Genomic DNA, 25,254 nt, shown 5'->3' with positions numbered 1-25,254 from the left:
CATTTGTGCATTTGCTCCACCAGTAACACTAAGAGTGGCACTTCATATGAATTAAGCATTTCACAGGCACCTGCACAGAGAGTGTTTTACTGATGTTTAATTTCAACCACAACTCTGTGAGCAGGGCTTATTGTTTCCATGTTGGGGGAGCAAAAGCTGCCCCAAGATTTCATAGCTACTAAAAGAAAGAGAGGATTAAATACTGTCCAAGTGCTTAGGGCAGTTCTTTCTTTATCCTCTCCCAGAATTCACTGTGTATCCCACCTTCTAGTAGATACATAGGTGAATACAATCTCAGAGTCCAGTAGGAGGACACCAGGCATGCAGGGAGCAATTGAGTGTTGCAGGAGCTAGGATGTTAGTCTGTACCTGGTAGGAAGAGGCACAAAGAAGGAAGGAATTAATCTTACCCCAGGATGGAGTTGAAACTGTTCATGAATGACTGAACGAAGTAAAGGAACTGAATGGTTAGATACATTTTAAAGCTCTCATGGAGAGGTCATAATACCTAGACCTAGCCAAGGAAATTAATAACAGTTTCTTAACTATTAAGCTACTTTCCAATACAAGACTCGTCGGAAAAAAAACTAAATTAGTATAGAGGAGAGACTGCTGTTGTATAAAATCATATTCCCCAGAAATTAAGTGACATTTTTCCCTCACAACTTTAAGAGCTTCCTCCAAAGAGGGTGTTGGCTAAGATAAAAGGGAAGTAATTTTGCCCTGGGGGAGGGAGGTGAATAACTTGCAAAATCCCTAGGCTGCCCTGACCCAGGGAGTGTGAGGTTAAGGACAGACACCATCTTCCCTGTGTACCATCTGCCTTGCAGAGCTTTCTTTTCTGGCCTGAAACATTTTTTCCTCTTTCAAAGCTCAGATAGAGAGGTCTGTAGTCTCATTCCCTTCCAGTTTTTGGGAGTCTTACTCCAAGTGGAGACCAGCAGTCGGACTAAGACAGCACACAGGAACACGACAGCCTGCCTTGGATCTGCACATCCCAAGACTTCTGAGAATCACATGGTGCAAACGCAACTCCAGTTTTACAGTCTGACCCCAATTATCTTACCAGAGATAATGCTATCCATCATACTGTTATAGCGAAACAGAACAGCCAAAGTTCATCCCTGTACAAGTATGCCTTATTTCATGGAATAATATGACAGAAAAAGAGCATAGAAATCACTTCACATATTGAATCACTTAAAATCTTTCATAAAGCTAGGAACGCTTTTGTAATTATAAAAAACACATTTTATATTTTATCCAAGTGCAAGTTTGTAGTGGCCAACTGTTAATTACTAGAAAAGAGCAGGAGTAGTACAATAATAACCCCAAATGGTATCTAATATTACATTTCTATCAACTTATTACACATAATACATAAATATTTTATGAGGTACCACTGTATCTTTCCTTAATGTCAGGTTTACACTGGATTATCAATATGATCTACTGATACCCGTTATAGCAATATGTCATTATCACTCATAGGTAAATAAACTAACTAGAAAAAGGCTGGGGGCAGTGGCTCATGTCTTTAATCCCAACACTTTGGGATGCCAAGGCAGGCAGATCACCTGAGGTCAGGAGTTCAAGACCAGCCTGGCCAACATGGCAAAACCCAGTCTCTAGTAAAAATACAAAAATTAGCCAGGCATAGTGGCACATGTCTGTAATCCCAGCTACTCGGGAGGCTGAGGCAAGAGAATCACTTGAACCCAGGAGGCAGAGGTTGCAGTGAGCAGAGATCACGCCCCCGTCCTCCAGCCTGGGCGCCAGAGTGAGACTCCATCTCAAAAAAAAAAAGTAATTAACTAACTAGAAAAAATAAAAGACGTTTTCTTCTCAAAGAGATGCATTTCAAATGAAATTTCAGTTATTATGCTTAATTATCATTTATCAGCCCTGAGTATATCTATGTTGTTCAGATCAACTGTGTGTTACTGATCATTGTAGTGATGATTCAATCCATTAGAATTTGATTTTACAACAGAACTTTATGGTAATGAGACTTTTGTAAAGTATTCCTTTAATTTATGTGTTTATTTTAGATGTAGAGAAACATGAAAGGGTAAGCTATAAAGGTGTTAAGGAAGCAAACACATGATATTAGAAGTAAATTCAATGGAGGATGTAGAATGAAATGACTCCAAAAAAAGGAATGACGTAAAATTTCTAAATGTTAAAGAAGAACTTGTTCATGATTTAAAATTAAAATAATAGGCCTCACAGTACTAAGGAATGTAGATTGTAGATGACATCTTTAGAAGAATAATTATACCAGTTAATTTTTAAGTGCCAATATTTGTAATTTATTAGAAATGACATCCTTTACTCATATTTTTCAACTTACAATTCTTAAAAGCTTTGCATGTCAATTTACAAGTGTATGAGGGAAGTATATTATTTACATTATTGTTTAAAAATTCTTCTCGGTTATATGCAAGAGAAAAGTTGGACGAAACTAATTGGAAAATCTCTATGCCAACTGTCTACGCCATAGGAACTCTGAGACTCTAGCTTCTAGGGATTACTACAACAGAGAAATAGTCCTTAACCAGCAGAACACAACTTTCCAGTACTTGGTGGGGAAAATATTGTATATAATCAGATGTGTTAACTTTATTAAGTCCTGGAGTAAAGGAACTGCCAAACTTATTTTATCACAGAATTCTTTGGTTTTGGTAAAGCTATTAGATCTTCCAGAATATAAACCGGGACCTAAGGCACATATCACTCACTTGACACTCAGTGATACACTAGTCACTGTTACTGATGTCTTATCACACCTGTTAAATTAGACTCTCTTCAAAGGGAGAGGACAGAACATACATTGGTGTCCTTCAAACAATGTGGATCTTGTGTTCACTACATGAGGGCAGCTGTTTCCTTATGTTTAGGAGTTCCACTGATTTTGTAGTAGAACCTCATTTTGCCTTTCTTTATTGATTTGCAGTCCATATATTAAATCTATTCCCATACTTTAAACTACAATCTCTTCAAAATGTGCTGCTTTATCAATAACCTTTCCCTCAAATACTAGGCCTCTATTTCTTTTCTTTTCTATTTTTTTTAAAGACAGGTCATCTATATATTAATATTATTATTGCCCGGCTACAGCGCAGTGGCTATTCACAGGCATGCTCATTGCAAACTACAGTCTCAAAATCCTGGCCTCGAGCGATCCTTCCACCTCAACCTACCTAGTAGCTGGGATCACAGGCAAGCGCAATGATGCCCAGCTTAGGCCTCTATTTCTAACTGCGTACTAGACATCTCTATGAGGGAAAATATACTATTAATAAGATAGAAACATGCCCCAAACCAAATGTATCACTTTATTCCACAATCAATTTTCCTGCATTCACAGAACTGCCACCAAAATGTCAAAGGTATGGTACAGATAGGTGCCACTGCTGCCACACAGGAGGCCAATTACTAGGACAAAGAGTATTGCCAGGCTTTGTTCGGGTACTGCGGCAGAGGAGAATGGGAGATCAGTCTCAAATCCATCTCCTAAGCCAACTAAAATTAAGGACTTACATAGTAGGAAAGAAATGTAATGACGTGTGAGAAAACAGGAACCAGGAAGGGGTAAGGAAGAGGAGTTAGCCAACAGGCAGTAGGTGGTGGGCTAGGCAATCATGCTGGGTGAGGGGTCTGGTGTCTCATTGTCCTGATGCTATGATCTGGAAAGTTTCAGTTCCTTGATACTATCTGGGAGGACTGATGGTTGGTTTCCTGAAAAAAGAACTCAGATAAGATAAATGTAACTCTCTCAAGATTTAAGACTGGGAGGGTAAATTTCTGTACTTATTTAAATAAGAAACCATAAACATCAGTTTTCTGGGACAATTCTGTCAGTTTCAAAACAAAAGTATAAAATGTGGATATTTTGCCAATGACTGAGACAAGTGTGGCAGACCTGAGAAAAGACAAAAGAGGACAGGTTTGAGGGACATTCTGGAGGAAGAAAATCCAGGAACTGCTAATTTTCTGGATGAAGGGAAGGAAGAAGCAGCTGGGGCCATGCCCCAATTTCTGGCTTAAGCAACTATTCAGATGGATGGTGGTGCTCAACACATATAAGAGCCCAACTGACTTCATTTGCTATTTATAGCATCACTATTATCCCTCTCCAGTGAATTAGATGATGCAGGTTTCCCAGAACCTGTTTTCCATGACACCTTTCCTTTTGTCCATTCAGGTGCCCACACTGAAATTACATTTCCTCATTACCTCCTGTTGAAACATCATCCATTCTTCCAGGTCCATTTCAGAATCTTGCAGAAAGTGTTTCTTATTGCCCACAGCAGGATGTAATCTGTTCCCTTTTTCTAATTTTACCCTGAGCCCTAAGCCATAATTTTACCATGGTACTTATTTTACCACCTATGTGCTTAAGGAGGTACACCCAGCCTGACACAGTGTGTACACACAGCAGGCCCCAGCAAGCTTGTTGTAGGAGGCTGCCCAGACCCTGGAAGAACAGGGATCCCCATAGCACTAGCAAACACCCCTCTCAGCACCCATCTCCCACAATCCCTGAAGAAAAGTAGCTAAAAACAAGTATAACCTCACAAGTTGTATACTATCAGATGTCAAGCATGGAGATGTGTACACAACCACAAAGTGTTAAACATTTGGAGAAAATGAAGACCAAGAAGGAGAAGCAGCAAACATAACCAATAGTATAAGGAACGCTTTAGTAAATAAGTATTAAAGTGAAGGGGAGATTTAAAAAGGGGTCTGAAAATAGACTGCCATGTTAATAATACTTTTTTAAAGGTGATCTGAAATTTTTAGACAATTTTTAAATGAGGAAAAACAACATTTGGTCTAAACAGGAGAAATGATACAGCTGAGTAATAAATTAGTAAGAAGATAGAGCCAAAGAATTATCCCACAAGACAACTCATCTCCCATAGGAAAAAAAAAAAAAAAGATGAAAAAACGTGAAAGAAAAGTTAAGACAAGCAAGAACTTTGAAGTTTTAACATATGCCTAATATGAAAAAAAATTAAGAAGAAATACTTAAAAGAATATAGAGAAAGTAACAGACCAAACTAAAGAAATAAGAGAAGAAAAGTACCCAGAGTTGAAGGCACATATTCTCTCAGTCCAGAAGACCCACGAAGTTCCAAGCAGGATGAATAGGAAGGGGGCCCACATCTGGATGATAAATGCCCTGGAGCCAGGTCCTCTGTCTTCAATATTTGAGTATTTCTTACGTGGTTACCAAGAATGTTGCATTTAAAGGATATTCAATAACTGAACTGCAGCATGGACGGAGAGCCCATAAATAAATGATGCACTCTGTCTTTGAGAAATAGTCTTACTGGCTACGGTTCCAAGCATTTGAGATTGATCTTTGTCAATCTCAGCAATGATTCAGCTATTAAATTTCTCCTTGAGGTCCTAACACACTAACGTTAATCTACTGTACTGAGATCACAACACACTACTGTGCATCTACTGTATCCTTACATTCACATTTTCTTTCCCTCTGCCCTTCCCCTCACTCATTTATCCCTTGTACTTTCATTTCTATAAAAGAACATGGCACTGGCATATGTTTGTCTCTTACAGAACAAGAGAAAGAGACCCTCTAGAAAGGAAACATCACCAAAGTGGGCATAACCTGCACACAGGTAAGTCACAGGGGTAATTCATCAGCATGATGTCTCATAGAGCTAGGTGGCTAAGGCACTGTTAGGTGCACATGAATAGCACAAAGAAGCCATGTCAGGTTTTAGACATACCCTGTTCTGTGCTTCTGTGCTTCGTTTCAACCTCAGACTGACAAGATCCACCAAGCACCTCTGCGCCCCTGCTGCTCTGATGGTATCATTTCATGCCTCATTCATGCGCTGTGCAGTGGCACTTAATGTTCACTCTTCAAAGAGCTAGACCATCTAGACCCAATTTCTCCATCATAAGCCAGTACACTTTGAACAAGTATCGCTGTCAAAGAAAAAAAAAAAAACTTTCCAAGTCTCAGTTTTCAACATTCACTGGTGAAGTTGGCAACCGGATATTTTAAATTCCAGACTGATTACACAGCTCTCCTGGGCTGCTTTGTGGAGTTTTATTTTCACACACTGCCATGACAATTCATCATACTCTCCCCTAGGGAAGAGAAAGAGTCCATCTTTTTATAAATAGCTGCAGGAGATTCCTGGAGCAGCTCATGCCCCTCCTGTGCTTAAACCCATGGAGCTTAAGACCTAAGAGGCTTCCTTTCCACTGCAAAATACCATTCACCATCAGTCCCACAAATGTGAATGGGGCTGCCTCTAGGTACCTCGACTAGAAAGAGAAAAGCAAATATGCTCCTGCTTATGGAAAGAGAGAGATAAAAGGAAGAGCAACAGCAGTGCACAAAGCACCTAAGAGAACCTATGGCCTCATCAAAACCGTTTTTTTAAAATGTCAGAAGTCACTTGAAAAGCTGAAATAAGGAAAAAAGTAACACTTAAAGGAAGTGAATGATGGGCAGGGAAGAACTGGGAATTTGAGAAGTGTCAGTCACTCAATAATGCCTCATTCATCCAATACTGTTATCACAGAGATAAAGTTGGTAATAACACATTAAATTAAAAATGTGTTTAACTCATTTAAGGGGATTTAATTCATTTTTTTCTTGATTAAGAATCAGTGCACAAGAGCCTTGATGGACATAACTATTATATAAAAGGTTTCAGAACCAGAGTTCAAATTCACTCCAATAACATACCCTGGAAAACTTTACATAAAGTAATTCCGGATATTAATCTATCCACTCTCTCAGGAAGAGGCTGCTATATATATATATGTGTGCAAACACCACCCAAATGCCCAAACACTGGTTATATTAACCCTTTCAAGTATTCAGAATATAGATTATAATTGCCCAACAATACTTCCCACATAAAGTTCCAAGGGATCTGCTTGACTTGTGTAACAGTGCCACAGAGAACCCAGCCCCATGTGTCACTCTCAGGAATACCAAAGAGTAGACAACAAATCCTCCCTCCCTTTGGCATCAAGACTTCAAGTCTTCAGCTGGGCACAGTAGCTCATGCCTGTAATCCCAACATGTCAGGAGGCTGAGATGGGAGAAATGCTTCAGCTTGGGAGTTTGGACCAGCTTAGGCAACATAGCAAGACTTTATCTCTACTAAAAATAAAAAAATTAAAAAATGAACTCGGCATGGTGGTACATTCCCAGATACTTGAGAGGCTGAGATGGGAGAACCACTTGAGCCCCGGAGATCAAGGCTGCAGTGAGCTATGATTGCACCACTGAGCTCCATGCTAAGCAGCAGAGGAAGACTCCATCTCAGGGTGGGGAAAGAGTTTGAGTCTCCCAAGCATCCTGTGCAAAGCCTATGCAAAGCCCCTTGCTGGGGATGTGCAACCAGGGCAAAATGCTCCTGCTACATGGGGATGCGATATCACAGAAATATTCACTGTGCTCAGTAAAAGGGTATTTCTGATGGAAACCAGTTCTGGGCTTGTTGTCACAGGCTGTTGCCACTTTATTGAGCCACGCTTGCCTTTCTGCTCCTTGCAGAAACTGTTCCATGAAACCTTATTGATTTCTGCATATTTTATTTCCTATAGGATTATTTCATGAGGCACACTGCTTGCCTATGCTGCAATATGACTGGTGGCCACTGGCCCAATATTGGTTGAAAAAAAAATTACTGGGCAAAAGATAAAATAAAACAAGTATTCAATTGTTCAGAAAAATATCCAAACTGTGGATGTGCTGATTTTATTCATTTAAAATGAAGTTAAATTAATAGCGTCATTGAAAATCCTTCCTATGACCTAGCAGAAAGAATTAAAGGTACTGAAAAGGGGTTTTGGTAAAATCTGTATGCTTGAATAGAAAAAATAATGCTATGGAGAATAACCCTCTAGTTGAAGCTGAATTTATATAAAATAGGCTTAATAAATACAATGCAGTTTATAAAGGTTACATACATATGACATTTTGCTTGAATTAATCCCTAGATTTAATGCCCCCCAGCCAACTCCACAGACAGTACAATTCAAATCTCTGTTTAAATCCTTGTCCCTCCTCCCCCTACCCCAGTCTCTCTTTCCCCAACACACACAAGCTACTAAGTAGGTGTCTCTCAGGAAACTAAGGCTCAGGTTATTTCCATTGCAACTCTAATGCTTTATGAATCAAGCACAAATGCATAACAACCACTGCTTACAAACAGGCTTTGCTCAAGAAATTCATTTGTAAGCAGACTATATAGAAATCATAATAAACGTTCTTAAGGGAAACTATGTACTTCAAGTAATTTGCATCCCCAGGCTATTCATAATGAAGCAACATAACACACTGTATCCTCACAGCACAGTAACACATGTACAACAGAAACCAACTATCAGATTAAAACTGTACCAGAGGAAAATTCAGTTTGTCTTGCATTTTGAGGTCCTATCTTCATTCATATCTCAACCTCAACATGCCAAAGGGCAGTTCCCAAGGCCTAGAGGAACAAGGACTAGAGCTTGAGAAAGGTGGTGGGGGCAGTGAGAAAGGCAGCGAGTAGGTGCGAGGGGTGTTTGGCTACTGCAGATCCCTAAGCTGGCTATTTCTGATTCCAGCTGGCTCTCTCATTGCCTTTCCCCTAACCCCACCTCCAGGTTCCACCTGCCTCCTATTATTCCAAACTCACCAAGTCCCACAGAAGCTCAGGAATAATCACTCTGGACAATCTGTTGCCAAAGAATGTAATATTGCAGATATTCCCTGAAACAGGAACACACCTTGAGGTTTTCGTAAGAATTTTATAGCTCCTATCCCTTAAGGCACTTGTGTCTTCTGTTCCCAATCCTTTTATTAAAATAATCCTCTCATTCTTTCCTCCGTAGTCTACCATCACCCTCCCCTTATCATCTTTAGGGGAAGATAAACATCACAGGAAGGGATCTAGTAAAACATCACTGTAACATGGAAAGGGGCTCAGGTACCCAGAGCATTTAATCACAACAGGGCGGGTGTTGGGGCAGAGGATGAGTTTATGGTAGGAAATGCAGAGAAAGGAGGCGCTGGCGCCTCAGGCCAAGAGCTGAGGCCAGGAGGAGAGGTCATGGTAACACAGGAGGGGCAGTGGCCACGTGAAGGACCAAGGAGCTACAGAGGCAGAGTTATCCCCTCCCCTGCACCCTGTCTTGGAAAGGCCAACATATGAGAGTGCACCTGGGCTGGAGAAGAAGGGGCATGAGTGCGGTGGTCTAGGGGAGAAGAGTGGTCCCAGCAGCTAACTATGGAAGGGGTAGGAAAGGGAGACCTACATGACTGTGAACTTGCTGAGGACTTCCTGTGTGCCTGGTGACCCTTCAAATCTCGCTTCCTGAACTAACTCATGGAGCCCTACTCATGAGTTAGGTGCTATTATTTGCAGATGGAAAATGGAGCACAGAGAAGCAGAGTGATTTGGCCAATCCCTGGAGAGAAAGCTTCACTCTCTAGCCTGCTGCCTCCTACCGGCATCCTGGAAAACACCAGGTGATGAAGGGGGCTGATGACAGAGAAAGCCAGGCTAAAAGCCTCATGGGAACACTCACCAGCTCCAGGGCCTGAGATTGAATCCTTAGCCTCCTCAAGTCTCAGGGTCCTTAACTGTCACATGTGGGTAATGACTGCTGAGAATTAAATCCATGGGGAAAACCTCCCAGGGCGTCTGACTTAGAGCAGGTACTCCGTAATCAGCAGCTGTTATTACTGTTGTTGTTAAAATCTGGGAGTCTGTATTGCTTATGTTTCTTCCAATAAGGAATGTGCTACAAATCAGAAGTGAACATCTTATACTCACTGCAGATTCACGTTGAATATTATAGAATATTAGAGTCACACATTGAAGGAAACTCAGGAGACAGTTATAATACCAATAAGCTAATAAAGTGTTCTCTGTTCTAACACATTTCTCATTTCTTATATTTAGAGTTTAACTTCCTATCCAACTCATCAAAAACTTTCCTCAAGATTAGCTGAGATCTCTTGATTTTGCATATGTAACTTCAACAATTCGACCTCAGTCCTTTGTCAAACAAAAAGATTGAGCACAACAGAAAAAAATCTGAAGTATGTCACCAAATTCAGGCTCATTTCCTATGACTTGAATCCAGTGAAGAATTAAAAATTAGGACAACTCTTTGCTTTAATCCTCACAAAGGCAGAGTTTCTCTAAGAAAGGCAGGCTATGTTTTCCATATGCAGTGAGGTTCATCCATTTAAATTAAGAAGACACAGATTTCATCTCAGAAATGACTGGGTGGAATCTCACAGTAAATAAGTTCTATTTTCCCCACTGTTAAGACCAAATCTAACTCGCCTCTCCATGGACGGAGGGGGGCCTCCTAGACCAGCACCCCCGCCCCGCTTCTCCTCCGTGCCCTCAGCCACCTCCACCTCCGTCTGCACCACTTCATCACATGGCTCTAATTATCCAAGGGAGTGCCAGAAAACACGGAAAGGGAAAATTGAATTCCGTGCTGTCAATTTTGTTTCTAGTTCACAGATTTGATGAAATAGAGATGAAGAAAGAAATATTGGCAAACACACAGTTTGGAGACTGCCTATAACACAATCCCTCAAGCTCCATCCATCGCTCACAACCACCAGGGTTCGGTGTGTTATGAATATGCATAAGACGCAGGGACATAGGAACACGCGTCTTCCTTGGATAGCAGGAAGGATATGCTACTCTATCTCTGGAGTGAGACAAAGAGAGCTATGAATCCGAGGAGTAAAAAATAAAAGGTTATGTCTGTATCTGCAGGGTAAATTACGGGGGGCACAACCTACACCCATTTAACCAATGGTAACATTACACAGACTCTACTCACACTGTGTCAAATATTATGAAGTCAAAAATCACACATATTCAAATATTACTTAGATGTAATTCTTCAAACACATAAACGTCAGCAATACGACACAGGCACACATCACGTCATGATCCCAGTCTTAGCCGATTATGCTATGTTTATCTTTCATTTCTCAACAGAGTGGTGCACTTGTTTATTCACTTGGGGGCTTCCAAAAATAACTTAGATGACAACAACAAAAAAAGAACAGCAAGCAATCACATGAGTGGCACAGATACACCTTTTTTTCTAGCTGCCTTTTTGATACTTAAGTAACTTTAATTAGACATCCAGAAATCGCTTATTGTGGGACACACAACATGGGCAGGAGGTGGTGGGGGTTGGATAAATAGAAGAACTTGTGGATAGGGCATGAACAAGCTTTTTAAGAACCTATGCGTATCGGCTGTTTTTAATTTAAAGCAACAACTAAAGTGTCAGAGAACAGCTGAATATCCTGCATTTAAATAAACTTTAGTCAAGTTAGGTTACAGAAAGTTTACTTTTCTGTTTTCTGTATTTGCTGACCATGTTCCATGGCAGTGTAAGAAGAAAGAGTCTTTCCTGAAAGAGACATGGCAGTAGACATCTCATCACAAATCTACTCTGTATCAGCACTACAAGAAAAAACATTCAACACTTCCAACTTTGAAAACTGAAATCTGTGAAGAAACGTGAACACTTGGAAGTAGACCCAGGTCTAGCATAGGAGAAAAATCTAGGACACGAAACGAAAATTGCTTATTTCATGATGGGCACCACTGCCCAAAGCAAGACTCTCAAAAAAAGAACTGCCCAGGTGCCACAGATGAAGGAGATACTACCTGTAGCTACCCCAAAGGGAGGTGGGAAAGGCAGAGGGCCACAAACCTCTGGCACAGAACACAATGCAGTCAGGGAAAATGGGAAAAAGAAAAAGAAAATAAAGTTTGTCTTCCAAAAAGCAACCTTCTTCCCATAGGTTCTCCCTTCCATCACTAGCACAATTTTAGGCTTTTGCATCATCTTACCAGCTGGTGTATTGCCTTGTTCTTTGTAAACAAAGATTATAAATTCACCTCCACATTACAAAAGCAACAAAAATAAGGTCATCTAAATTTAAAGAGAAAGGGGAAAATAAATGAAGAATGACCTTACCACCAGCAGTGCCTTCGCTCTACAGAGCAGCCAGAATCTCTGGCCACAGCCCAGCACTGCACTGCACTGCACTGCACAAAGTAATACAGAATGTGGTCATGGCTCCATCTTTCCAGGACAATGATGCCCTTTTTGCTCATAAATCAATCTATTGATTTTTTAAAAATTTTTCATTGCTATATTTTTATTTGCAGACTCTCCTTCCCCCAAATTAGTCTGCAATTAATTTTAATGTCCCTATTGTTCCTTGCAGGTTGTGGTCCTTTAGTGTTTATTATCTGTAATTGATTAATCTTGTTTCTGTGTCTGCTGACTAGCTGTCACCCAGTGGATTTTCTAATGTGCTTGTGATATTTGTCTGTGAGCTCATAATAATTCAGAATCCTTTATCCTCATGGAAGTCCCCTGAGTAACCTGGGTTGTGGAGACATCCCTGATGAGGTCATATGGGGTGTCCTAATTTGCAGACCAAATTTGACATTAGTTTCTGAGCTTGGTTCTTCCACACAATGAAAATTTGGCTCATCAAACAGAAAAGGGAAAGCTAGGGCCCAGCTTCCACCGTGGATTCAGTTCAGAGTATGTCCAGTGGGACTGCCCTGCCCAAGTCTCAGCCCACTTCTGGTATGCCACTAGGCTGGCAGCCTGCAGCCTCTGCTTATAACTGTAGACCCCACTACATATATCTTCTCAAGTTATTCCCCTTGCCATTCAATGCTGTGGCCTCCCTCTTCATTTCTGACACCTGAAGAATTCCCTTTCTTGATTTTAAGCTTGAGTATGTATTATTAAAATACTTTTAACATTACAAATATGGTATGTTTTTCTAGTCTTTGATTTAGGGTTGAAGGGAGCTATCCATTTTAACTGATTCTGCCATTCTGAAAAAAAGACAACCTCCTCACTTAACCTCAAAACTCCCTTTTATCACCTTCACAGTAAATTTACTAAGCATTTGCCTTTTATAAAGATTAGTACTCAGTTCTGTATACACTTTGTACAGGAAAGTATAAACCATGTCTTCTACCCTCCCAGAAGTTACAGTCCAGACTAAAAGATAAGACAGCTGCACATGGAACAAGTAAGTATTGAGTAAATAATACAATCACCAAGGGTTAATACTTGAGAAAAATTGCTTCTCAACCTGCTGTCAAAAGAAGGAGTGGGAATATAAAGCTCAACTCTGAAAACTCTTCAGGCTTTAATAGTGTTTTAGAAAGTTTTTCTATCTCAATTGTACCAAGATGGAAGTGAAAGATCTCATAAACAGAAGCACAGCAGGTTATTGAAGAGGTTCAGAAATCTTATAAGGCACTAAATACTTGGTAGCAATCATTCTGGAAAGAAATGGGTAGAAACTGCCAGGGAAGAAATGATGAGCCGTGGTGACAGTGTGAACGTGGATGTCAGCACAGCAGAGACATCAGAGATAATGAGGGCAGTTTAAGAGATGTTAAGTTCACAAAACTGTTACAAATGTGAAAAACAAAGCTGGAAATGGAAGTAGAAAAAGGTATCAGATTTGGAGATGTGCTTCAAGTCATCTGCAGAGATGTGTTGGTGAAGGCTGAGTAGTGAAGAGCAGCACCTCTGAGAAGAAGAGGATAAAGATGAAGAGTGACTTCAAGTGCTTCAGTCACTTTTAACATAAATAAAGCCAATCAGGGAAATAACCACACTCGAGTATATTTTCCATTGGCTCAATCTGAAATTGTACCCTTAAAAGAAAAGAGATGCCCCATTTACAAATGTTAAGGCACAAATGACAGAAATGCTGGGAGCAGAATGTCATTACATATTCAATGTCTAAAGAACACGGGATGATTCTAATGAACATCTGTATTTTAATGAAGATAATGTGATGGAAAAGCATTTACGGGAAGTGAGATTAAATCTGCTGACAAAGACTGAAAGAGACAGTCAGTTGCTCAAGGGAAGAAAGTGATCTAAAATAAAAGCATGATTTTCTTTCATTATTATATAAAGTTTAATTAAATATTTCCATTTTCAAAGTCAGGCAAATGATGTCAATTACCAAAAGCCTTTGTGCTGATTTTAAATGAAAATTTGACAGAACATAGACATGTACATCTTAAGATTTCAAATCCAGGCCCATCTGTAGAGAACAATCAGAGAACAGCAATAATATGATAGATTTTTAGATCCATACTAATGATAACATATGACAAAGAAATTTACACAGTGGTCCCATTTAAACAGTTTTAATTGAATTTTGGTTACAAAGCTCAGAGCCCAGCTCTCAAAACATACTGCTATTTACAGAAGCAAGCTTTCAGAGTTGCCTAAATAGCAGGGTAGTCAACTATTAACTCCGGCCTGCCCAAGATCACATCTCCCTGGCCACAGTGACTGTCTCAGAAATGAACACACAGCTCAAGGTGGTCTAGTGAGACTCAACTCCAGGACTTCTATTTGAACTACTGCCAGCCCTTCCCCCTCAGTGTTGGGGTGTGTGATCCAGGAGGGTAATGGCCCGCAGCTGTTGCTGACATCTTAGCTCCACAAGGGAAGAGTCCACCCCGACCGATGATGAAGTCAACGCAGAGGACAGCAGCAATGACATCATTTGAGCCTCTGGACCCTGCTATACCTAAGGGAGTACCTTTGGAATTTTCACTTACATAAACCAGTAAATCCTCTTGTGTAAGTTTAGGCTCACCTGGGTATTCACCAGATGAAAGAGTCTTCATCCAAATATTGATCAATATCTTGAATAGCCTGTAATTAAATTCTTTTCAGAATTGCTTTTTTGATCTTCTGCCTACACATAAAGATATTCTTTTTTTTCTTTACGGTCTCAGATTTCGGGTTAAGCTCTGATAATTCTAAGTTAATTAGCTTCAATTTATAGCCAGTGAAGTAGGCAGTGAAGAGCCTCCAAATGCAGGTAGAGGAAGTTTTCAATAACTCAAATCTAATTATATTAATATCATTCTTTAACAGCCCCTCATTTTCCTTAGAATGAAAGTCAATCACATTTTTGCCTGGCTTCCTTCTTCAGCCCCTTCTCTTCTCATCTCCTTCCCCATGGGCTAACCTTCAGCCATGCTAAATTTATTTCAGCTCTACACACTTTGTTCTTTTGTCTGCTGTAGTATGCAGAATAATAGCAGCCCCAATGATGTACATGTCTTAATCCCCAGAATGCATGAGGATGTTAAATTACATGGAAAGAGGGAATTAAAGTTGCTCATCAGCTGACCTGGAGATGGGGAGATTATCCAGGTGGGCACCACATAATCACAAGAGTCCTTACAAGTGGAAGACAAAGGCAGGAGGCCAGGGTTAGGGATTTAAAGATGTCCAGCTCCGGGCTTTGAAGATAAAGAAGCACAATCCAAGGACAGCAAGCAGCCTTTGTAAGCTGGAAAAAGTAAGGAAACTGACTCTCCCTGAGAGCCTCCAGAAGCAATGCAGCCCAGTGAGACGCATTTGGGAGTTTCTAGTCCCTAGAACAGTAAGGTAAGAAGTTTTTTCTTAATTTAAGCTACAAAGTGTGTGGTAACTTGTTACAACAGCAATAACCTGCCAATATATTTATCTAGAACATTCTTCCTTTCCCCATCCTCCCACCATAAATGCTTACAGTCCTGGTGGTCACAGATTGGATACCACCCCCTTTCTGAAGCATTGTATACCACCCATGTTAGGTTCCCCTCTTCCGTGCTTCCGTAACACTCTGTATTACCCAGCATTGACGTCCCATAATTCTGCCATTATACAATTAGAATTATTTGTCTATATCCCCAGTAAACTGTAACTTCCCTGAGTTTTTTTACATTTGAATATATTCTACACAGCAGAGTACATGAAACATAACAGTTTTTCAATAATCATTTGTTGAGTGAATGATGTAATCAATGACTGAATCAAAGAATCAATAAAGAGATGTCATACTTTCGGTAGAAATGAAATACACTAGCTTTCTTATTGCAGGAAAAAAATCAATTTACTAGGAAATCGGATTCCAAAGTGACATAATCACTTGTTCAGATTTATCTAGGAGTCTTTCCAAATTGCAATACAGCGTTAAATACTACACATTTGTAATAACGGCAGTGGGCTGTCATATTAAAGTATCAGAAAACAGGGTAGAAATAAACATTTCCCTTAAATGCTGATGCCAATGAGTATCTGGTGTCCTCTGTCACCAGGGCTCCCCTCTGTCCCCATGTCTCAGTGGTAATCCTCCACAAACAAACCCCATCCAACCCTCTGGAGCTGCAACAACCTTGCCTAGGTGATGTGGCATCATCTTTACCGCCCTCTGCACTTAACTTTGAAAGTTCTGAAATTATTTACTGGGTTAAATAAATAAAACAATTCCCTGACTCAGTGGTGGCCCCTCGGAAAGAGAGAGCACATTTACTCCTTTCTTCAGGGACACAGGAAGCAGCAGCGGGACCCTGAGCAAACAGAGTCAGAAGGTGAAACGGGCTGAGTGGATGGCCCAAGGTGATGATCCTCAGGGAACAAGCGGCAAGTGAAGCTTAGCAGCTGCGGCAAACTGGACAAGGTCGGTGAGAGCCTCAGAGAAGGGAGAGGGGAGGAGGAGAAAGTTCTTCTGCCCAAAGGCTGCTAACCCTAAGAGAAGGAAGGACATAGGACATTTCTAAATGTACTTTCTCCACTATACTCTCCAATATAGTAAGCACTAGCTACATCTGCCTATCTAAATTTAAAATTTATTAATTAAAATTAAAACTTCAGCTCCTCAGTGATGCTAGCCAGGTTTCATGTTCCATGGTCACATACACCTAGTGGCTACCATACTGGACAGCACAAATATACAATCATGCACCACACAACAGCATTTCAGCCAGTGATGGAATACATACACAAGGATGGTCCCATAAGACTTTAAGGGAGCTGAAAACTTCCTATTGCCTAGTGACACTACAGTCATCCTATCATAGTGCAATGCAGTGCTCATGTGTTAGTGGTGCTGCCAGTGTAAAAAGCCTTCCGTGCTGCGAGTCATGTAAAAATACAGCACATACATCACGTACACTACACAATACTTGATAAAGGTAATAAATGACTATGTTATTGGTTTATGAATTTGCTATACTATACTTTTGTTGTTATTTTAGAGTGTACTCCTACATATGAAAAAAAAAAGTGAAACAGCCTCAGGTAGGTCCGTCAGGAGGTGTCCAGAAGAAGGCATTGTTATCCTAGGAGATGACAGTTCTATGCATGTTACTGCTTCTGAAGACCTTCCAGTGAGTGGGACAAGATGCGGAGATTAAAGACAGTGATATATCAATGACCAATTCTAGGCCTAGGGTAAGATGTTTGGTCTTACCTTTTAACAAACATGTTTAAAAAGTAAAGAAAAAAAATCAATAAATTTTTAAAAATTGAAAAAGGCTTACAGAATAAGTATATAAAGAAAATATTTTTGTACAGCTGTATGTTTGTGTTTTAAGCTGTTATTGCAAAAGTCAAAGTTTGTTTAAAAATTATAAATTTATAAAATAACATTACAGTAGGCTAAGGTTAATTTATTATTGAAGAAAATATTTTTAAATAAATTTAATACAGCCTAAGTACACAGTGTTTACAAAGTCTACAGTAGTGTCAAGTAATGTCCTAGGCCTTCCCATTCACTCACCACTCACTCACTGACCCATCCAGAGAAATTTCCAGTCCTGCAAGCTCCATTCATTGTAAGTGCCGTATACAGCTGTGCTGTTTTTATCTTGTATGCCATATTTTCTAAGTCTTCTATGCCATCATATGTTTATATACGTTAATGCTTATCATTGTGTTACAGTTACCTACAGTATTCAGTACAGTAACATGCTGTACAGGTTTGTAACCTAGGAGCAATAGGGTATACCATACAGCCAACATGTCTTATAGGCTCTACTATCTAGGTTTGTGTAAGTACACTCTATGATCTTTGCACAAGGGTAGAACTGCCTGAACAATGCATTTCTCAGAATATATCCCTGTTATTAAAAGACACATGACTATATGACCAACTGTAATCTTTAAATTGGATAACTAAGATTTGGATTACTTCTCTGAAAATTCTTATTCAATTATTTGATTTGTCCATTCCATGATACTCCAACCTGTCAAACTGGTAGCCTTAAATTAATAAGAAAACTTGCTTTCTGTTATTTTGTATTGCATGTGATGGCTACAAATAAACTTTGAAACTTATTAACTATATTCTCTGATGCATCTGACCTTGCCCTCAGCCACTCCCTTTAGAGTAATAAGAGCTTACCATTGCCCCGGTATCATGCACAAGGTTCCATTGCATTGAAGGAAAAACATGAATTTATAAACAAAAGATTGATAAACATATTTTCAGTCATTTCTCAGAACATATCCCTGTGGTTAAGCAATGCATGGCTGTTAACATTTCCACCATGACCAAAAATGACATTGGGAAGTGCTGTAATAGATTTAGTGTATGCTTTGGCGCTCACCTGGCTATTTAATGTAAGTGCTATCAACTGAAGGGGGGAGATTTAATGTTTCCAATGTTCATACTAGTAATAGGTACAATTAATGTGGGCTTGCAGTAGCTGGGACAACTTTATTGCTTAGGATACACCTAGATTCATATTTGTAAGATGCCCAAATCCAAATATCCCACAACACTTACTAGATTTAGGGCAGGGTAGTATCCTGTCACTTTCACAGATACTGCCATGCCTTGTACCCCAATTAAAGGTAAGGACAGCATAAAGGGGTCTTAGTAAATACCATTATTTAATGATTAATGATGTTTCAGGGAAATATTTCCTTTTAAGATCAGGAACAAAATAAGAATGTTATATATGTATATAAAAATTCCAAAATAATCTACAGAAAAACTTAAAGAATTTGTAACTGAAGTTAACAAGGCAGGAAGAAACATGTTCAACACACAAATGTAGAATACATTTCTATGTATCAGCAACATTTTTTTTAAAGAGACAACATTTAGAATTGCATCAAAAAATATCAACTAACAAGAATAAATCTAACCAAAGGTGTTCAAGGAATTATCAGGTAAGTAGATTATATATATTCCTTAAAAGGTATATATATTCATGCCTCAATTAACAAGAAAAAAGATCTAAATAAATAGGGATATTATAACCACTGATTAAAAAACATGATATATTGCAGATATTAACCTCTCCCAAACTGATCTATAGATTTAATATAACCAAAGCCCTACTTGAAAAGCTCCCTTTAAGGTTCCCATGGAAATGCCAGTAGTATTGGCTATGACTTGAATGTGTGTGTCTCTCCAAAATTCGTATATTAGAACTTAACTTCTAAGGTGACAGTATGAAGAAGGGGGGCACTTGGGAGATGATTGGGCCCTGAAAGCTCTGTCCTCATGGATAGGATTCATGTCCTTATAAAAGAAGCTTCAGAGAGCTCCATCTGCCCTTTTGCCCTTCCTCCTTCTGCCATGTGAGGATGCAGCAGCAAGGCACTATCTTGGAAGCAGTGAGCCTTCACCAGATAAAAAATCCATCAGTACCTTGGTCTTGGATATCCCAGCCTCCAGAACTGCAGGAAATAAATTTCTATTATTTATAAATTACTCAGTCTTGGGTATTTTGTTATAGCAACACAAACAGATTAAAACAGTATCTAAGATACTCTTAACATGAAAAGGGACAAGGTGGGACTTGGTCTAGCAGATATCAAAACACAGCATACAACCATAGTCGTCAAGACTGTGTAATTACTGGTGCAAAAATGGACAAATTAAGCAATGGAACAGAATGAAGAGCCCAAATACATAAATACATATATGTATATGTTTATGTATTTACGTTTATTTATGACAAAGGTACAGAACAGAGAATAATGGTCTTTTAAATTACAGTGTTGGGGAATGTGAGTTTCCATATTGGAAGTTAGCAGGAAGCAAGAAGAATGTTAAGAAGACATAAGGAGAGAAAAGGAGAAAGAAAGAGGGAAAATGAATTTGGCCTTTATTTCACATCATGCACAAAAATATGGTCTAAAGAAAAAACAAAAATCAGAGCTGAACTGAAAGAGATTGAGAGGTGTTGAGATAATTTTTTAAGAAGTTTTGTTTGTAATTGTGATAAAGTACACATAAAATTTACCATCTTAACCTTTTTTTTTTTTTTTCAAAACAGATTCTTGCCCTGTCGCCCAGGCTAGAGTGCAATGGCATGATCTCTACTCACTGCAACCTCCTCCTCCCGGGTTCAAACGATTCTCCTGCCTCAGCCTCCTGAGTAGCTGGGATTACAGGTGCCTGCCACCACGCCCAGCTAATTTCTGTATTTTTAGTAGAGACAGGGTTTCACCATGTTGGCAAGGTTGGTCTCAAACTCCCGACCCTGTGATCTGCCCTCCCCAGCCTCCTAAAGTGCTGGGATTACAGGAGTGAGCCACCACGCCCAGCCCATCTTAACCATTTTTAAGGGTACAGTTCAATCATGTTAAGTATGTTCACATTGTTGTGCTACCAATCTCCATCAGATTTTTGAACTACCAACCCTCGTGGGTATTTTATTTACTCTTTCTTGCTCAGATAGCATATCACAAGCTCACTCATCTCTGTCACTCAAGTGGGAGACCTCTAACCCTAGGGTACCTATCACCAGCAGACCACAAGACCTAATTAATGAATCTAATTAGAGAGTCCTAACTTGAATGGGAGAGTCCTCCCCTGCTTCAATGAAAATAGCACAGGGACATCTGAAGTCAAGCCAGATATCACGGTTAAAAATTAAATCCCAGTCACTACAGGGGATTCTGCAGCTGGAAGAAGTGTCCACCAGTGCTGGCAGCAGCAGCAGCTACAAACCCTAAATTTAAGATTAGCAGCTCTCAAGAATGTGGCTAAAGAACACACTAGATTGCCTGGAACACTGCAGGTGTCATCCAGGCCCTTGCTATGAAAAAGACAAGCTTCTAGGAACTCGATGTTCCAGGGATTCCGCTGCTGCTGTCATCACAGCACACTCTCCTGGGTGCTGCTTTCCCAGATTTGAAGGCCAGAGGAAGTGAGGATTACGCTCAACTGAGTACTTTCAGACAACAGCCTAAAAGCCCACATGAGTTCACATGCATCTAACTAGCTAGTAAGCCATCTAGATGATCTGCATAATTATCTCTTTTCAACATTGTCATCTTCAACTGCAATGTTGAAGACCACTGCAACGTTACACAAACAAACTGAAGGGTCAAAGATGAGGCTACTCTGAATGGAGGAACACCCTAATCTTAAGGAGAAGAGAGGCTCATCCATTGGACGTGAGCACATTAAATGCAATAGAGAAATAAAGGCAGCACCATGTTAATCTCCACATGAAGCAACAGGAGCACAAAGGACAAACAGCAAATGTCTGGTGGACTTCAGGACAGGACAGGAGCCTTCACAGACCAGTGTCATGAGCAGTGACAGCAGGGAGACAGGCAAGGCCCGGCAACTGCAGGTGCTTCAGGACAGTGGAGCAGGGTCATGAGGGATGAGGCCATGTGCACCGATTAAAGCCCAGCCCTAGACACTGGACTCAAGTAGGCGTTTCATCTTCATTTTAGAGAACCTAGAAGCCAGTGCTCAGGGTGAAAAAGGACAGGTACATGAGTGGAGCTGAATCTGTTGTGGACACGTGGCATCATGAAGCACTGACCTCTATCTGGTGACCCCCAGTGGTGATGCAGCCACTGCATACGTGTCACAGATGTGAAATATAAGTCATGATGTTCACAGTCACCTTAGTAATAATTGTTTGGTCCCTAAAAGTTACATGTGTGCTATATACATGCATCCAGAGGGAAATAACAACAAAATTCCCCTTTAGGCTGGCATGCTCAGGCTCAGTGCACCACTGGACAAAGGTCCCCAGATGACTGGCTAAATTAGGCCTAAGATTGTAAAGCACTGTGTTATGGTGATACGGGTGTGGGGGTGAATCTGAACCCAGTGATGTGACTGGAGGTTGACAATAGCATCCAGAGCTGCTTGGACTCCACTGCTTGAAGTCTGGTGGACTTGAAGAGCCATTGAGCCTCAGAGGACTGTGGCATTTGGCCTGCTCCCCTACCCTGGGAATGGCCCATGGTATCAGAGACACCCCCTTGGGTGACACTGCTGTACTCTGCTCAGACCTGCCGTGGAGTGAGGTGAGCTCTCACGCTGCTCTCCCGGAATGAATTGGCTCCAGCAAAGGCAGGGTTAAAAGTGTATCCATACTCTCCTGCCCACCCTTTTTGAGCCATGTGGTCTAAGTTTGCATAGTAATGCAAGTGATTTTTGTTTAATCTTATAGGTTACGCACGTGTTTCTTTTCCTCAAAATTCAAAGTTAGGGGATCTGTACTGTGATTTGCAGCCCGGCCTGTGACTTGTGTGAGCATAAGGGGCACCTGCCATTCACAGGCACTGATCTCTGCAGGTTCAGCCAATCACCAGTGAACATCCGTTAATGTGTATTTACATCATCTGCTCGTTACTAATCACATCTGTTAAATCTACCATCTTTGTTATTGCTGTGTTGTGTTTGAGTCCAAATTCACAAAAACAAATCCTGTTTCAAAAGTGGTTTATTTCTAGCACTTTGGGAGGCCAAGGCAGGAGGATCACTTGAGCCCAAGAGTTCAAGACCAACCTGGGCAAAACAGTGAAACTCTGTCTCTACAAAAAAATTAAAAAATTATGGTGCATGCCTGTAGTCCTAGCTACTTGAGAGGCTGAAACAGAAGGATTGCTTGAGGCTAGGAATTCAAGGTTCAGTGAGCTATAATCTTGCCACTGAATTTCAGCCTGGGTGACAGAACAACACCCTGTCTCTCTAAAAAAAAAAAAAAAAAAGACAAGAAAAAGAAAAAAGAAAAAATAGCAACAAAAATAGTGATAATATCTTGGTGAACAAAACTTTGTGTGATACAAATATACAATGTAAATAAGTATGTGTTCATTCAAAAATATCTCAAAGAGTGATGGTTTCATAGATTTTGCCAAAATAGAGAAAGTACAAATAGGAAGGCAGAAGATGAATAGCTAAAGGTCAGATGTAACTTGACCTGCAATGCATCTACCCCAGCTCCTCTGTAAACTGACCGTCATAACACTCTCACAAACAATGACATGACAAAGAGTTTACAAAAGTCTCAAAGTGGCTTCTCTGGGTACTCCAATATAGCTTTTTTTTTTTTTTTTTCCCAGAACAAGCACATTAATTTCTTCTATAAACCTAAGAATGTTGTCAGGAAAGAAAGAGAAGAACCCTGAGTTACACAGGCACCATTCAAAATTGTTCTCCTCAGACGTTTAAAAAACAGAAACCTTCTCCTCAGAGGTTTAAAAAACAAATCACACTTTAAGATGCTCCTAAAAACAGCTGCAAGGCTGATGAACCAGGCTATGGTCAGACAGAAGGCAGAAGAGCTTACTGACAGAATTCCTACATCAAATGACACCGCTGGCCACCAGTCTAATGCCAAAATACAATGGCAACAGAAAATCAGAGGCACTCGATGGAGAACAATGACGATCCACAATACCTGCCAGCAGCCAAACCCCTGAGTGCAGCCCGTGAATCAGCTCTTAATACAGCTGGTGATCACAAGGGAAAAGTGCTCTACAACTTTGATCTTTTGACAAGAGAAGAGCCTGATTTAAATACATGTGAGCCTCGCTTTTGTAAGCCAGGATGTAGACTGGGAACAGTCCTCTGAGGTTGGTGCTACTGGAGCACTGGCCAGGTATCTGTGGAGGGAGCTGACAGCCGCAACTGACTACCACTCCATACCTGATTTATTCCCAGGGAACAGTTGGTACAGGGCAACTTGAGGTCCAAGAGTCCATTTCAATTCTATTGTGAGGTCCCTGGCATATTAAATAGATGCCAAGATTTAATTTTTAAGTGGTATTACTTTAAGTGTTTAACATATTAACACTTCAAATAATAAAAATTATTATGTAATATAGTTACGCTACTCACAATCTAAAAAGTACACTTTACTAATTCTTGGTACACTGTCAGCAGTGTGATTGAGCAGGTTTGGCGATATGATGAATATATTCTACTTTTAATCTTACTCACAAGTCTCTATCCCTTATCGTTTATCCTTTTTGGAAGATAATGTGGAAAGCCTAAGGATAAGACTTGGGCCCTATGGTCCTCCTGTCCTCACCCTCACATCACGACATACCCAGGTGGAATTCAACATCATAATGAAATGGGAAAGGTTCCCTTGTCCCCTTCCCAGGGCATATGACAGAGGGAGTAGCTCACTTCTTCAGTGCCCCACTGCTCCAACCTCTAGGGGAGCATACAGACAGGCAGGGTGAGGGGCTCCAACCCCAGAGCAGTGTCTAGGGGTGAATGTTTACAGCTGAAGCCCCAGTGGGCGTGTGTTACAGGTGCTCTTTTAGTTTAGCTGTCCATAGGCGGCTTTTGTTAAGTCAGCTCAATTAGACCCCCTGCCTTATCACAAGGACAGAGGGATTTCTGTATCCCAGAGTTTGCCTTGGTGTACCGGAAGAATCAGATCACACGTGAGACTGGAGAATGAGTGCGAGGTTTCATTGAGTGGAAGTAGCTCTCAGCAGATAGGGGAGCCAGAAGGGAGATGATTTTCCCCTGGAGTCGGGCCGCTCAGCGGCCCAGGCTCTCCTCCAACGGCCCAGGCTCTCCTCCAACTGCCCCGGGCCAAACTCCACATCATTCCGTAGGCCGATGGTGTGCCAGTGTCTGGTGGTGTGCTCTTCTGCCGCTGTGTTCCCCTCGACGTCCTCTTGACCTCCAGCCCCTTATGTCTTCCTCCACTAATGTGTTCCCCTCAATGTCCAGCTGCTTGTGTGTCTGCCTGCAAAGGTCTTGGGGTTTTCATAGGGACAAGATGGGGGTGTGGTGGGCCACGGTGGTCTTAGGAAACGCAACATTTGGGCACAAAGGCAGGAGTGCCTGTCCTCACCTAGGTCCCTGAGCACCGGTCGGGCGTGGAGCTCTCTCCAGTGACCACACCCTTCTCTTCCCAGCACTTCCCTTCCATATCAATAATCCTCTCAATCTTGAGCCACTGTTGAATAAGGAAGAATGGGGAAAATAACCAACTTTTAGCCAAATTTCCAAATAACCACATTTCAAGCACATTGTGCACGGAGGAGGAGAACTGCTTTGCTACAGTGGAACAATGTCATTTAGAAGGAAGGTAAGTGAAAAAAATTTAAGATGTTTTATAAGAGAAAGAGCTCCTCGTTGTGAGATACAAT

At 40.7% G+C, this 25,254-nt stretch overlaps 1 protein-coding gene across 6 annotated transcripts in view; it reads right to left on the bottom strand.

Moving 5' to 3' along the window:
• The window catches only part of PTPRM (protein tyrosine phosphatase receptor type M), an 840,314-nt gene that overhangs the window by 588,592 nt on the left and 226,468 nt on the right, over positions 1-25,254 (bottom strand). The gene's annotated exons all lie outside the window — the stretch shown is intronic.

The sequence above is a fragment of the Hylobates moloch genome, unplaced genomic scaffold (assembly GCF_009828535.3).
Source record: "Hylobates moloch isolate HMO894 unplaced genomic scaffold, HMol_V3 SCAFFOLD_5, whole genome shotgun sequence".
Taxonomy (NCBI): Eukaryota; Metazoa; Chordata; class Mammalia; order Primates; family Hylobatidae; genus Hylobates; species Hylobates moloch.
Note: the sequence above shows the minus strand (reverse complement) of the source record. Positions and strands in the feature narration are given on the sequence as shown.